The sequence below is a fragment of the Dicentrarchus labrax genome, unplaced genomic scaffold (genome assembly GCF_905237075.1).
Source record: "Dicentrarchus labrax unplaced genomic scaffold, dlabrax2021, whole genome shotgun sequence".
Lineage (NCBI taxonomy): Eukaryota > Metazoa > Chordata > Actinopteri > Moronidae > Dicentrarchus > Dicentrarchus labrax.
In genome coordinates this window covers 3,594,740-3,607,533 of record NW_026136705.1, presented here as the reverse complement: position 1 = coordinate 3,607,533, position 12,794 = coordinate 3,594,740, and positions in this window count along the sequence as shown.

Below are 12,794 nucleotides of genomic sequence, written 5' to 3'. Positions count from 1 at the left end.
GATATGCTTAAGTCAAAGATTGCCCAGATATTGTGGGTGGCGAGGCAAAGCAGACCTGACATATCCATCCTAACGTCCAGTACAAAGTATGCCACTGTTCAGACTTTAAGCACATATATCCTCTTGTTGTTCGACTCAAAACACAAACAGGTTTTAGAGGTAAATCAGTTCTTTCTCACTGAAGCAAGGTTCGATACACGTGTAATCTACAAAAAGATTATCTGGTTATCATAGCTCCTGTCAGTGGGTGGGATATATATGGCACCAATAACAAAAAAAGAAAACAGGTATTGTGGTTTGGGTTAAAGGTATGGCTTAAGTTTAGTGGACATTTGTCGTCATGGTTACAATAATAACCACTTGGTTAAAGGCAGGAGAAAGACTGTGGTCATGCTTAAATGAAATTTACATAGACCGATTGAAATGGGAAACTAACAGTAGCCTACTGTGTTCCACATCCACCTCGACCTCCTCCCTATGCAGACTGTCACCTGAATTCCTCCCTTGTTTCTGATAGACAAGAGTCATAACTACTTTAATAGTTCTTGTTAATTGAAGGCAAATCTAACAAACCTGATGCTGACTGCAGTGCCCGTTTAAAGATGAGTTCCAGTCTAGTGCAGAAATACCAGATGACACGATATTCAGATACTCAGTAGATCTTTATTGTTTGCAAGCAAGAGCCATCATCAGCATCACACAGATATGACTGAGGAGAGGCAGTACTTATACACAACACCCATAGCCAACAACAGGATGCACATTATTTCACTCAAGATGTTATTCAACCTTACTTTACTTGGTCTTGACATTTTCTTGGCTTTAAGCACATATATCCGCTTGTTGTGCAAATACACAGGAGGAGGTTACAAAACCTGTCCAGGCCAAATTCCATGAGTATTTAATTTTACTACAACATAAAACGTTGCTCTCTGTCACTGTTAAACACACCAGACATTGACAGTCAATTACACGACTCAAAACACAAACAGGTTTTAGAGGTAAATCAGTTCTTTCTCACTGAAGTAAGGTTCGATACACGTGTAATCTACAAAAAGGCAAACAAGTCCATAAGGGGAAAGGCAAAAAGGCTAATCAAAAGACAGGCAAAAATACAGACAACCAAAGTACATTAACAGGAGAAATACTGCTGTTAATAATAATTAATTATTAAGATTATATTATTAATAATAATTAATAGTCTGTGACACACATAGATTTACTTGGGCAGGCCACCGGTATATTAACAGTCAGGAACCTGTTTCAGCATTTCGCAAAGAAACAGAGAGAGAGGTGTTATCTGGTGGATAGTTTTACAAGCACGGAGCAGGTAAAGCAACAGTTTCGTTAATGCGCGGCTCACCTGAAAAAATTCTTGGGCGACTTTATGAAAAGTACTGCTGACCAACAAAGTAACAGATCAGACACATACAGTCTGTTTGATACATGGTGGGAAAAAAAGAGCAAGTATTGTGTGACCAAACACTAAAACAACAAATTGTGAAAAATGTGTCTTTTTCGAATCCTCCAGAGTGTCTACCATGATCTGTCACTGCAGTGAACATCATCTTGTTACTTAAATAAAACAAAACATTAGTTTACTGAACCATTTCTATTCAACTTATCTTTTATCTTTAAAGAGAAACTTGTAGGTTGAACTACTGAAGATATCATGTAAATTATGCTTTGAAACTGTGAATGTATAATGTTATAATATTTAATATCTATCACCTGATAATCAAACAACAACAGGCATTGGACATGATATAGTTGCAAATTTTAATACATTTTTTGCAGTCTCTTGGTCTACAGCACAGACCAATAAAGACGTATCAGTCTGAATCGTATATGTTAAAAGTTAAATGTTCTCTTTCTCCTGCAATTTCATGGGGGAAAAAATACCTTAAATTATTGCAATTGTTTTGAAAAGTTGCCCTGAAATCAGGCATTTTAACCAGTTAACTCTACAACACCTATCCATAACCAAACCTGAACCAACCACTGTGGGCAACAGAACAGAACATAAGATCCCTGATGCTGCTTTTAAGTTGTTCAGTCGATGATAATGTGTTGTCAAGCGCCTCCTTTATCCAGTTCCAGAGAATCTGTGGTAATAAATGCCAATAGCTGAATAGATTTATGTATAAACTTCTCAGGAAAACGTGCACCCACTTGTTTGCTGACTTGCAGAAGTTTCGCCAGACACCTGTAAAAAACAATAGCAGCAAACAGCTTTTTAAGGAATAAGGCAGTCATTTTAAGAAGGTTTTTTAAAGTGCATCAACATTAAGTGGACTGTTTGATAGTTTTTTCTGTTTTTGCTGAAATACTGACCCAACTATGAAAAGTAAAAGTAATCATTGTGCAGTAAAATGGTTGTCTGTCACTTTTGGGATGTGTTTGGATTAATATTACCAATGAAATTATTGAGGATACACCCATACTATTTTACTTTGCACCACATGCAGGAAACTTCTCTTAAATGTGGTTTTAACATTGGTTGGGACCAGGGTTTGGTTAGTTTAGCAATATCTTGGTTTCGTCTTTGTCAGTGTTGCCAATATTTCACCAATGTACCATGCATACTGATCAGCCATGGCATTATGAGCGCTCACAGGTGAAGTGAATGACACTGATTATCTGGTTATCATAGCTCCTGTCAGTGGGTGGGATATATATGGCACCAATAACAAAAAAAGAAAACAGGTATTGTGGTTTGGGTTAAAGGTATGGCTTAAGTTTAGTGGAAATTTGTCGTCATGGTTACAATAATAACCACTTGGTTAAAGGCAGGAGAAAGACTGTGGTCATGCTTAAATGAAATTTACATAGACCGATTGAAATGGGAAACTAACAGTAGCCTACTGTGTTCCACATCCACCTCGACCTCCTCCCTATGCAGACTGTCACCTGAATTCCTCCTTTGTTTCTGATAGACAAGAGTCATAACTACTTTAATAGTTCTTGTTAATTGAAGGCAAATCTAACAAACCTGATGCTGACTGCAGTGCCCGTTTAAAGATGAGTTCCAGTCTAGTGCAGAAATACCAGATGACACGATATTCAGATACTCAGTAGATCTTTATTGTTTGCAAGCCAGAGCCATCATCAGCATCACACAGATATGACTGAGGAGAGGCAGTACTTATACACAACACCCATAGCCAACAACAGGATGCACATTATTTCACTCAAGATGTTATTCAACCTTACTTTACTTGGTCTTGACATTTTCTTGGCTTTAAGCACATATATCCTCTTGTTGTGCAAATACACAGGAGGAGGTTACAAAACCTGTCCAGGCCAAACTCCATGAGTATTTAATTTCACTACAACATAAAACGTTGCTCTCTGTCACTGTTAAACACACCAGACATTGACAGTCAATTACACGACTCAAAACACAAACAGGTTTTAGAGGTAAATCAGTTCTTTCTCACTGAAGTAAGGTTCGATACACGTGTAATCTACAAAAAGGCAAACAAGTCCATAAGGGGAAAGGCAAAAAGGCTAATCAAAAGACAGGCAAAAATACAGACAACCAAAGTACATTAACAGGAGAAATACTGCTGTTAATAATAATTCATTATTAAGATTATATTGTTAATAATAATTAATAGTCTGTGACACACATAGATTTACTTGGGCGGGCCGCCGGTATATTAACAGTCAGGAACCTGTTTCAGCATTTCGCAATGAACCAGAGAGAGAGGTGTTATCTGGTGGATAGTTTTACAAGCACGGAGCAGGTAAAGCAACAGTTTCGTTAATGCACAGCTCACCTGGGCGACTTTATAAAAAGTACTGTGACCAACAATGTAACAGATCAGACACATACAGTCTGTTTGACACATGGTGGGAAAAAAAGAGCAAGTATTGTGTGACCAAACACTAAAACAACAAATTGTGAAAAATGTGTCTTTTTCGAATCCTCCAGAGTGTCTACCATGATCTGTCACTGCAGTGAACTTCATCTTGTTACTTAAATAAAACAAAACATTAGTTTATTGAACCATTTCTATTCAACTTATCTTTTATCTTTAAAGAGAAACTTGTAGGTTGAACTACTGAAGATATAATGTAAATTATGCTTTGAAACTGTGAATACATAATGTTATAATATTTAATATCTATCACCTGATAATCAAACAACAACAGGCATTGGACATGATATAGTTGCAAATTTTAATACATTTTTTGCAGTCTCTTGGTCTACAGCACAGACCAATAAAGACATATCAGTCTGAATCGTATATGTTAAAAGTTAAATGTTCTCTTTCTCCTGCAATTTCATGGGGGAAAAAATACCTTAAATTATTGCAATTGTTTTGAAAAGTTGCCCTGAAATCAGGCATTTTAACCAGTTAACTCTACAACACCTAACCATAACCAAACCTGAACCAACCACTGTGGGCAACAGAACAGAACATAAGATCCCTGATGCTGCTTTTAAGTTGTTCAGTCGATGATAATGTGTTGTCAAGCGCCTCCTTTATCCAGTTCCAGAGAATCTGTGGTAATAAATGCCAATAGCTGAATAGATTTATGTATAAACTTCTCAGGAAAACGTGCACCCACTTGTTTGCTGACCTGCAGAAGTTTTGCCAGACACCTGTAAAAAACAATAGCAGCAAACAGCTTTTTAAGGAATAAGGCAGTCATTTTAAGAAGGTTTTTTAAAGTGCATCAACATTAAGTGGACTGTTTGATAGTTTTTTCTGTTTTTGCTGAAATACTGACCCAACTATGAAAAGTAAAAGTAATCATTGTGCAGTAAAATGGTTGTCTGTCACTTTTGGGATGTGTTTGGATTAATATTACCAATGAAATTATTGAGGATACACCCATACTATTTTTCTTTGCACCACATGCAGGAAACTTCTCTTAAATGTGGTTTTAACATTGGTTGGGACCAGGGTTTGGTTAGTTTAGCAATATCTTGGTTTCGTCTTTGTCAGTGTTGCCAATATTTCACCAATGTACCATGCATACTGATCAGCCATGGCATTATAAGCGCTGACAGGTGAAGTGAATGACACTGATTATCTGGTTATCATAGCTCCTGTCAGTGGGTGGGATTTAAGGCACCAATAACAAAAAAAGAAAACAGGTATCGTGGTTTGGGTTAAAGGTATGTCTTTGTTAAGTTTAGTGGAAATTTGTCGTCATGGTTACAATAATAACCACTTGGTTAAAGGCAGGAGAAAGACTGTGGTCATGCCTAAATGAAATTTACATAGACCGATTGAAATGGGAAACTAACAGTAGCCTACTGTGTTCCACATCCACCTCGACCTCCTCCCTATGCAGACTGTCACCTGAATTCCTCCTTTGTTTCTGATAGACAAGAGTCATAACTACTTTAATAGTTCTTGTTAATTGAAGGCAAATCTAACAAACCTGATGCTGACTGCAGTGCCCGTTTAAAGATGAGTTCTAGTCTAGTGCAGAAATACCAGATGACACGATATTCAGATACTCAGTAGATCTTTATTGTTTGCAAGCCAGAGCCATCATCAGCATCACACAGATATGACTGAGGAGAGGCAGTACTTAGACACAACACACATAGCCAACAACAGGATGCACATTATTTCACTCAAGATGTTATTCAACCTTACTTTACTTGGTCTTGACATTTTCTTGGCTTTGAGCACATATATCCTCTTGTTGTGCAAATACACAGGAGGAGGTTACAAAACCTGTCCAGGCCAAACTCCATGAGTATTTAATTTCACTACAACATAAAACATTGCTCTCTGTCACTGTTAAACACACCAGACATTGACAGTCAATTACACGACTCAAAACACAAACAGGTTTTAGAGGTAAATCAGTTCTTTTTCACTAAAGCAAGGTTCGATACACGTGTAATCTACAAAAAGGCAAACAAGTCCATAAGGGGAAAGGCAAAAAGGCTAATCAAAAGACAGGCAAAAATACAGACAACCAAAGTACATTAACAGGAGAAATACTGCTGTTAATAATAATTCATTATTAAGATTATATTGTTAATAATAATTAATAGTCTGTGACACACATAGATTTACTTGGGCGGGCCACCGGTATATTAACAGGCAGGAACCTGTTTCAGCATTTCGCAAAGAAACAGTGAGAGAGGTGTTATCTGGTGGATAGTTTTACAAGCACGGAGCAGGTAAAGCAACAGTTTCGTTAATGCGCGGCTCACCTGAAAAAATTCTTGGGTGACTTTATGAAAAGTACTTCTGACAAACAAAGTAACAGATCAGACACATACAGTCTGTTTGATACATGGTGGGAAAAAAAGAGCAAGTATTGTGTGACCAAACACTAAAACAACAAATTAAGGTAGAGAAGGGGAATATGTTGCAAATGGCGCCGGCCAATATATAAACTTGTCAATTCATAATTTGTTAATTATTCGAGATTCAATATTTGATAGTTAAATTAAAGAAGGCTACAATATAAAGATAAGGCTTAAAATAGACCAAGCGATGGATGATGGGTCTTGAAAACCCTGATGGGAGCACCCCTATTATTTTCTGTAGTTGTTTTATTTGAATTTAAAGTAAGTTTTATTTTTTATCATCTTCTAATATATTCAAATATTTCTCAATACAGAATTAATAAGATACCAAAACAGGAATGGTTGTCTTAAAAGAGACTTAAAATATGTACAATAATTTGATACTTTTGACTCTAATGCCAATAAACACAAGCCACAATCCAGAGGTCCAATCAGATGTTAAGATTTGTTGAATTATTTTTGGTCAGTTTCAAATGAATACATCTTCTCCCCAAGACCAGCCTCATCTTTGATTTTAACTTTATTTGAATTATTCCATCATTTTCTATCATTGATCTGGATGCAAAATAGAATCTACAGCAAATGTTCTCACTGCTTGGACAAATAAAACCTCTCTTTGTACAAACGTGCTAACCATGACCTTCATCTGTAACACTGGGGTTAATTCTATAATTCTACTTTTTTTAATCAGTGGTGCCTGCAAATATGCAACACTGCAACCGCCTCCAACTTACAGACTATAGACTCATTCATTATGTTCCTTTGGTTGAAGTTTAAAACAAAAAGATTGTTTAAAACACTTATATTGTTTTAAACCTAGTGTGGTAGTTCTAAGACCAATTTGTGTTGCACCACTTTGTTTGTGCTCCCAGTTTATTTGGTGCTTTTGTTTGTTCAGTGTGGTGAGTACCCAGATTGCCTCCCTGACTTGTTACTGGCAGTCAGCATCAGGTTTGTTATATTTACCTTTAATTGACAAACTTTATTAAAGCTATTATGACATAGTCAAAATATTAAGACAATACATCATTATTTAGAGAATGTTTCTCATTATGTTGAGAATGTTTCTCAGTATTTTGAGATACTTAGTCAAAATATTGAGATACTTAGTCAAATACTGAGATACTAGGTCAAAATATTGAGATAATAAGTCAAAATATTGAGAATGTTTCTCATTATTTTGAGATAATAACTTATTTTGAGATACTTAGTCAAAATACTGAGGTACTAGGTCAAAATATTGAGACAGTTTCTCATTATTTTAAAATAATAAGTCATTATTTTGAGATAAGTGATTATTTTGACCTTGTACCTCAGTATTTTGACCTAGTATCTCATTAATAATAACATAATAAGTTATTTTGAGATACTTAGTCAAAATACTGAGATACTAAGTCAAAATATTGAGACCGTTTCTCATTGTTTTTAGAAAGTTTATCATTATTTTGAGATAAGTCACTATTTTGAGAAAGTTTCTCATCATTTTGAGAAAGTTTCTCATCATTTTGAAATAAGTCAGTATTTTGAGATACTAGGTCAAATATTGAGACCGTTTCTCATTATTTTGTCGTCGTGTTGGTCTCATCAGTGTAAAAGCTAGCGCTATTAGCCTACTATTCATTTATTATTTTAAAAAATTGTCACTTTTTCTTGTTTTGGTTGGTCACTTCTGTTGGGATGGTTGATAAACAGTTTTTCTCTCTCGTCCTTGCTGCGTCTCCGAAGCTGTGACTCATAAGATCCCTGATGCTGCTTTTTATGGAGTTAGATGTGTGTCTTTATTACATGCAAGAAAATAAATTATCTAAGAGAAAAAAAATGTTTGAGAGAAAAAGTTTTCATACCAATAGCAAAAAATAATAATATGAGAGAAAGTATTTTCTCATAGAACATAAAAAAATATAAATTTAAAATTTTTTAAATTATTTCTGAGAAAAAAAAACCTTTCTCTCTTTTTTTGACTCTCACATATATATTTTTTTGCTATCAGTGTGAAAACATTTTCTCTCAAAAAAAATGTGTTTCTCTCAAAACGTTTTTCTTCTGTCTCTAAGTCTTTGCTCTCGATGCAATTTCTTGCTCTCATGTCAGGATTTTGCTCTCACTGTGAAAATAATGTCATGGGCAGGGCTACGTTCCTATTGGCCAGTCAGGTGAGAATCGTCTTGGGAGTCGAACTGAATCATTACACCATTGTCGATTCACCGGCATAGATGCGCTGCCTTAGTTGAGCACGGAGACTCCAATGTTTGGGTAAGATGATGACACACACAATTTGATGGGTAGCTCATAAAATGCTTTTTTGCTATCAGTGTGATAACCTTTTTACTCTCAAACATTTTTTTTTTGTCTCTCAGATCATTTATTTTCTCGCATGTAATAAAGACACAAATCTAACTCCATAGATGAGTACCCAGATTGCCTCCCTGACTTGTTACTGGTTCAATAGTTTGAAACATTCACACATTTTCATTTGTTTGGGGGTTTGGTGATTTGCTTTAAAGAGCATTTGTTGTGTGTAACTGCAGGTATGTAATGCACTACAAGTTCTTTTGGATGTAAGCATCAGCTAAAATAATGTTCCACCTCAACTTTGGCCACACTGACTCCTACAGTCTCATTCTTTGTTTCTTGCTCATAAATGCATCCTGTTAAAAAGGGTTGCTGATACTCCACCCACAGTAACATTCTGGTACATTTTCAGTGAGTTAACACCTGAGAGGATGAGTGCGGCCCTTCATGAGAATGAAGGCTCATTTTTCAAGATCTGGAGCCCTGTCCTAGACTATTCACCGTCAGAGCTTAAACACATTCTGTTAAATGGACAATTACCCTCAGAATGGAAGCAAATTATGCCTAGAGCCACGTAAAACGCCCTGCAGTTTGTCTACAGGTGAAGGTCTGTCGATGATGAGGCAAACATGGCCCTGCACTTCATCTTCCAGCATCCAGACTGCCCAGGAACCTTTGCCAGGATCCTGATTAAGGACTTCTGCTCTGCTTTTAACACCATCATCCCAGCTCTGCTACAGGACAAGCTCTCCCAGCTCACTGTGCCTGACTCCACCTGCAGGTGGATCACAGACTTGCTGTCTGGAAGCAGCACGTAAAGCTGCAGAAACATGTCTCTGATTCTTGGACCATCAGCACCGGATCCCCCCAAGGCTGCGTTCCTTCTCCTCTGCTCTTCTCCCTGTACACCAACAACTGCACCTCCAGTCGTCAGTCCGTCAGGCTTCTGAAGTTCTGAAGTGGACAACACCACCTTCATTGGGCTCATCTGGACACAGACTCCTCCTTGCAGTCTATCAGGACCAAAACCTCACGCCACAAGAACAGTTTCTTCCTGTCTGCAGCATAAAGAAGTACCTCAACATTGTACTTAAGTAAAGTACTTGGGTAAATCTAGCTTCTTTCCATAACTGCAAAGCATCCAAGAGTAAGAAAAGAAAAATAAATAATAAAAACAAAGAAATTAAAATTAAAGAGAAACTGAAAACTAGGACCATACTCTAGAACAGTGGTTCCCAACCAGGGGGTCACAAGGCCATTTTGATTTTAAATCTATAAGATTTACACAGTAGGCCTATATCTCATATCTCTCATTTCATCATTCATGTGAAGAAAACCAAATGAAATTCTTATTTTTAAAGTTGAAATTATTATTTAAGATAGAAACTCTGAAGGCCTGAACACAACCTTCACTCTCAGCCTCACAGCCTCATCTGGCATTAGAACAATGGCCAAGGAGAAGAATTTGAATTTGTAACAAAAAGAAGCCTAATAAGTATGTATGATTGTTACAAATAAATATAATAAACATAATACATACAGAAGTTTATATAATTCTAAAAATATGAGAAACAAATATGTCTAATGTAATATTCACAAGAACTAGTCTGCTCAAAATTCATCCAAATCGCTGGTTTTACACAAGCGTCCTGCAGTTATTGCATTCTCTATTTGGGTTCATTGTAGAGTTTATCAGTCGTTTTGTATGTGTTTAATACAACATGAAACCGCTTTGGTAATCAGTGAAACCAGTGTCGCATGGGGAAACTTCTGCAAACAATTACAGAATTCATAACAGAAGTTATCTCAGGACACTTTTTTAAATAGAGCAGGTCCAGACCGAACTCTTTATAACAATATTAACAGAGACCCAACAGTACCACCATGAGCAAGCACTTGGCGACGGGGGCAAGGAAAGGATATGAAGGGGCCTGACCATGAAGAGCTTTGTAGGATTTTAAATTCTATTCTAAATTTTACAGGGAGCCAGTGCAGAGAAGCTAGTATAGGAGAGATGTGATCTCTTTTCCTAGTTCCTGTCAGTACTCGTGCTGCAGCGTTCTGAATTAATTGGAGCGTCTTAATGAACTTATTGGGGCAACCTGATAGTAAAGAATTACAGTTATCCAGCCTAGAAGTAAAAAATGCATGGACTGTTTTTTCTGCATCTGTCTGTGATAGGAAGTGTCTAATTTTTGTAATATTACGTAAATGAAAGAAGGCAGTCCTAGAGGTCTGCTTTATGTGGGAGTTAAATCACATGTCCTGATCAAAGATAACTCCAAGATTCCTGACAGTGGTGCTAGAGGCCAAGTTAATGCCATCTAGAGTAACTATATCTTTAAACAGTGAGTCTCTGAGGTTTTTGGGGCCAAGAACAAGAATTTCATTTTTTCTGAGTTTAACATCAGAAAATTGCAGCTCATCCAGGATTTTATGTCCTTAAGACATGTTTGTAATTTAGATAATTGATTAATTTCATCAGGCTTGATCGATAGATATAATTGCGTATCATCTGCATAACAGTGAAGGTTAATGGAGTGATTCCTAATAATGTTGCCTAAAGGGAGCATATATAAAGTAAATAGTATTGGTCCAAGTACAGAACCTTGTGGAACTCCATGACTAACTGTAGTATTTATTGAAGATTCATCATTAACATGTACAAACTGCGAACGATCTGATAAATATGACTTAAACCAGCTTAGTGCGGTTCCTTTAATGCCGATTTGATGCTCAAGTCTCTGTAAAAGAATATCATGGTCAATGGTGTCAAATACAGCACTAAGATCTAATAACACAAGTACAGAGTCCATTGTCGGAAGCAATCAAAAGGTCATTATTAACTTTAGCCAGAGCTGTCTCTGTGCTATGATGAACTCTAAATCCTGACTGAAAATCCTCAAATAAACTATTGTTATGTAGAAAGTCACACAACTCTTTGGCGACTACTTTCTCCAGAATCTTAGAGAGGAAGGGGAGGTTAGAAATCGGTTACAAATACTGTTAAATACTGTTTTTTTTCTCTATCCACTTTGCTGCTGTTATATTGGAATGTCCCCATTGTGGGACAAATAAAGGAATATCTATCTATCTATCTATCTATCTATCTATCTATCTATCTATCTATCTACCTACCTACCTACCTACCTACCTATCTATCTATCTATCTATCTATCTATCTATCTATAGAAGTCCTGGAAATAGTATTATAAATAGTAGTGCAATAATTTAATGTAACTGCTAATTTCTGCTGATGTCATTTATCCACTGTATAATAACACAATGCCATATACAGTCCTATATATTTATCTATATTTATCCTCTATACAGTTCTCTACATTTATCTTATTTGATTTTATTCTCCGTGAATTTTATTTTACTTTTATTCGTATCACTTCTTTCTATATTTTGCTAAGAGTCTATTGTTTATCTTATACTGTATTTTTTTATACCTCTTTTATTTTCTATACAAGTGTTTTTGTAAGCTGCTGGAAATTCAGTTTCCTTGAGGGAGTCATCCGAAAGGGATCAATAAAGAGAAGTCTAAGTCTAAGTTCAAAGTGGTTCACAGACGATAAGACAAAATGGAGTAAAAACAAATGTAATATGGAAGATTTAAATATTTAAATGCATTGATAAAATGACAATAAAATACAGGTATAATGATAGTATTTAATAAAAGTTACACTTAAAACAAATAAATTAAGAAAGTAGGCAGAAATAACAAACAAGAAAAAATATATTTAAAATAAATGGACATTTAGAAAAGAAAATTCAATAAAACAAGTAATTCTTACAGTTTTTTCTCTTGTACATAGTGTTTTTTATTATTTCCCCACACTTTCTGTTTATTTATACTGTTTTCTCTCTATCCACTTTGCTGCTGTTACATTGGATATCTATCTATCTATCTACCTACCTATCTATCTATCTATCTATCTATCTATCTATCTATCTATCTATCTATCTACCTACCTATCTATCTATCTATCTATCTATCTATCTATCTATCTATCTATCTATCTATCTATCTATCTATCTATCTAATTATCTATCTATCTATCTATCTATCTATCTATCTATCTATCTATCTATCTATCTATCTAATTATCTATCTATCTATCTATCTATCTATCTATCTACCTATCTATCTATCTATCTATCTATCTAATTATCTATCTATCTATCTATCTATCTATCTATCTATCTA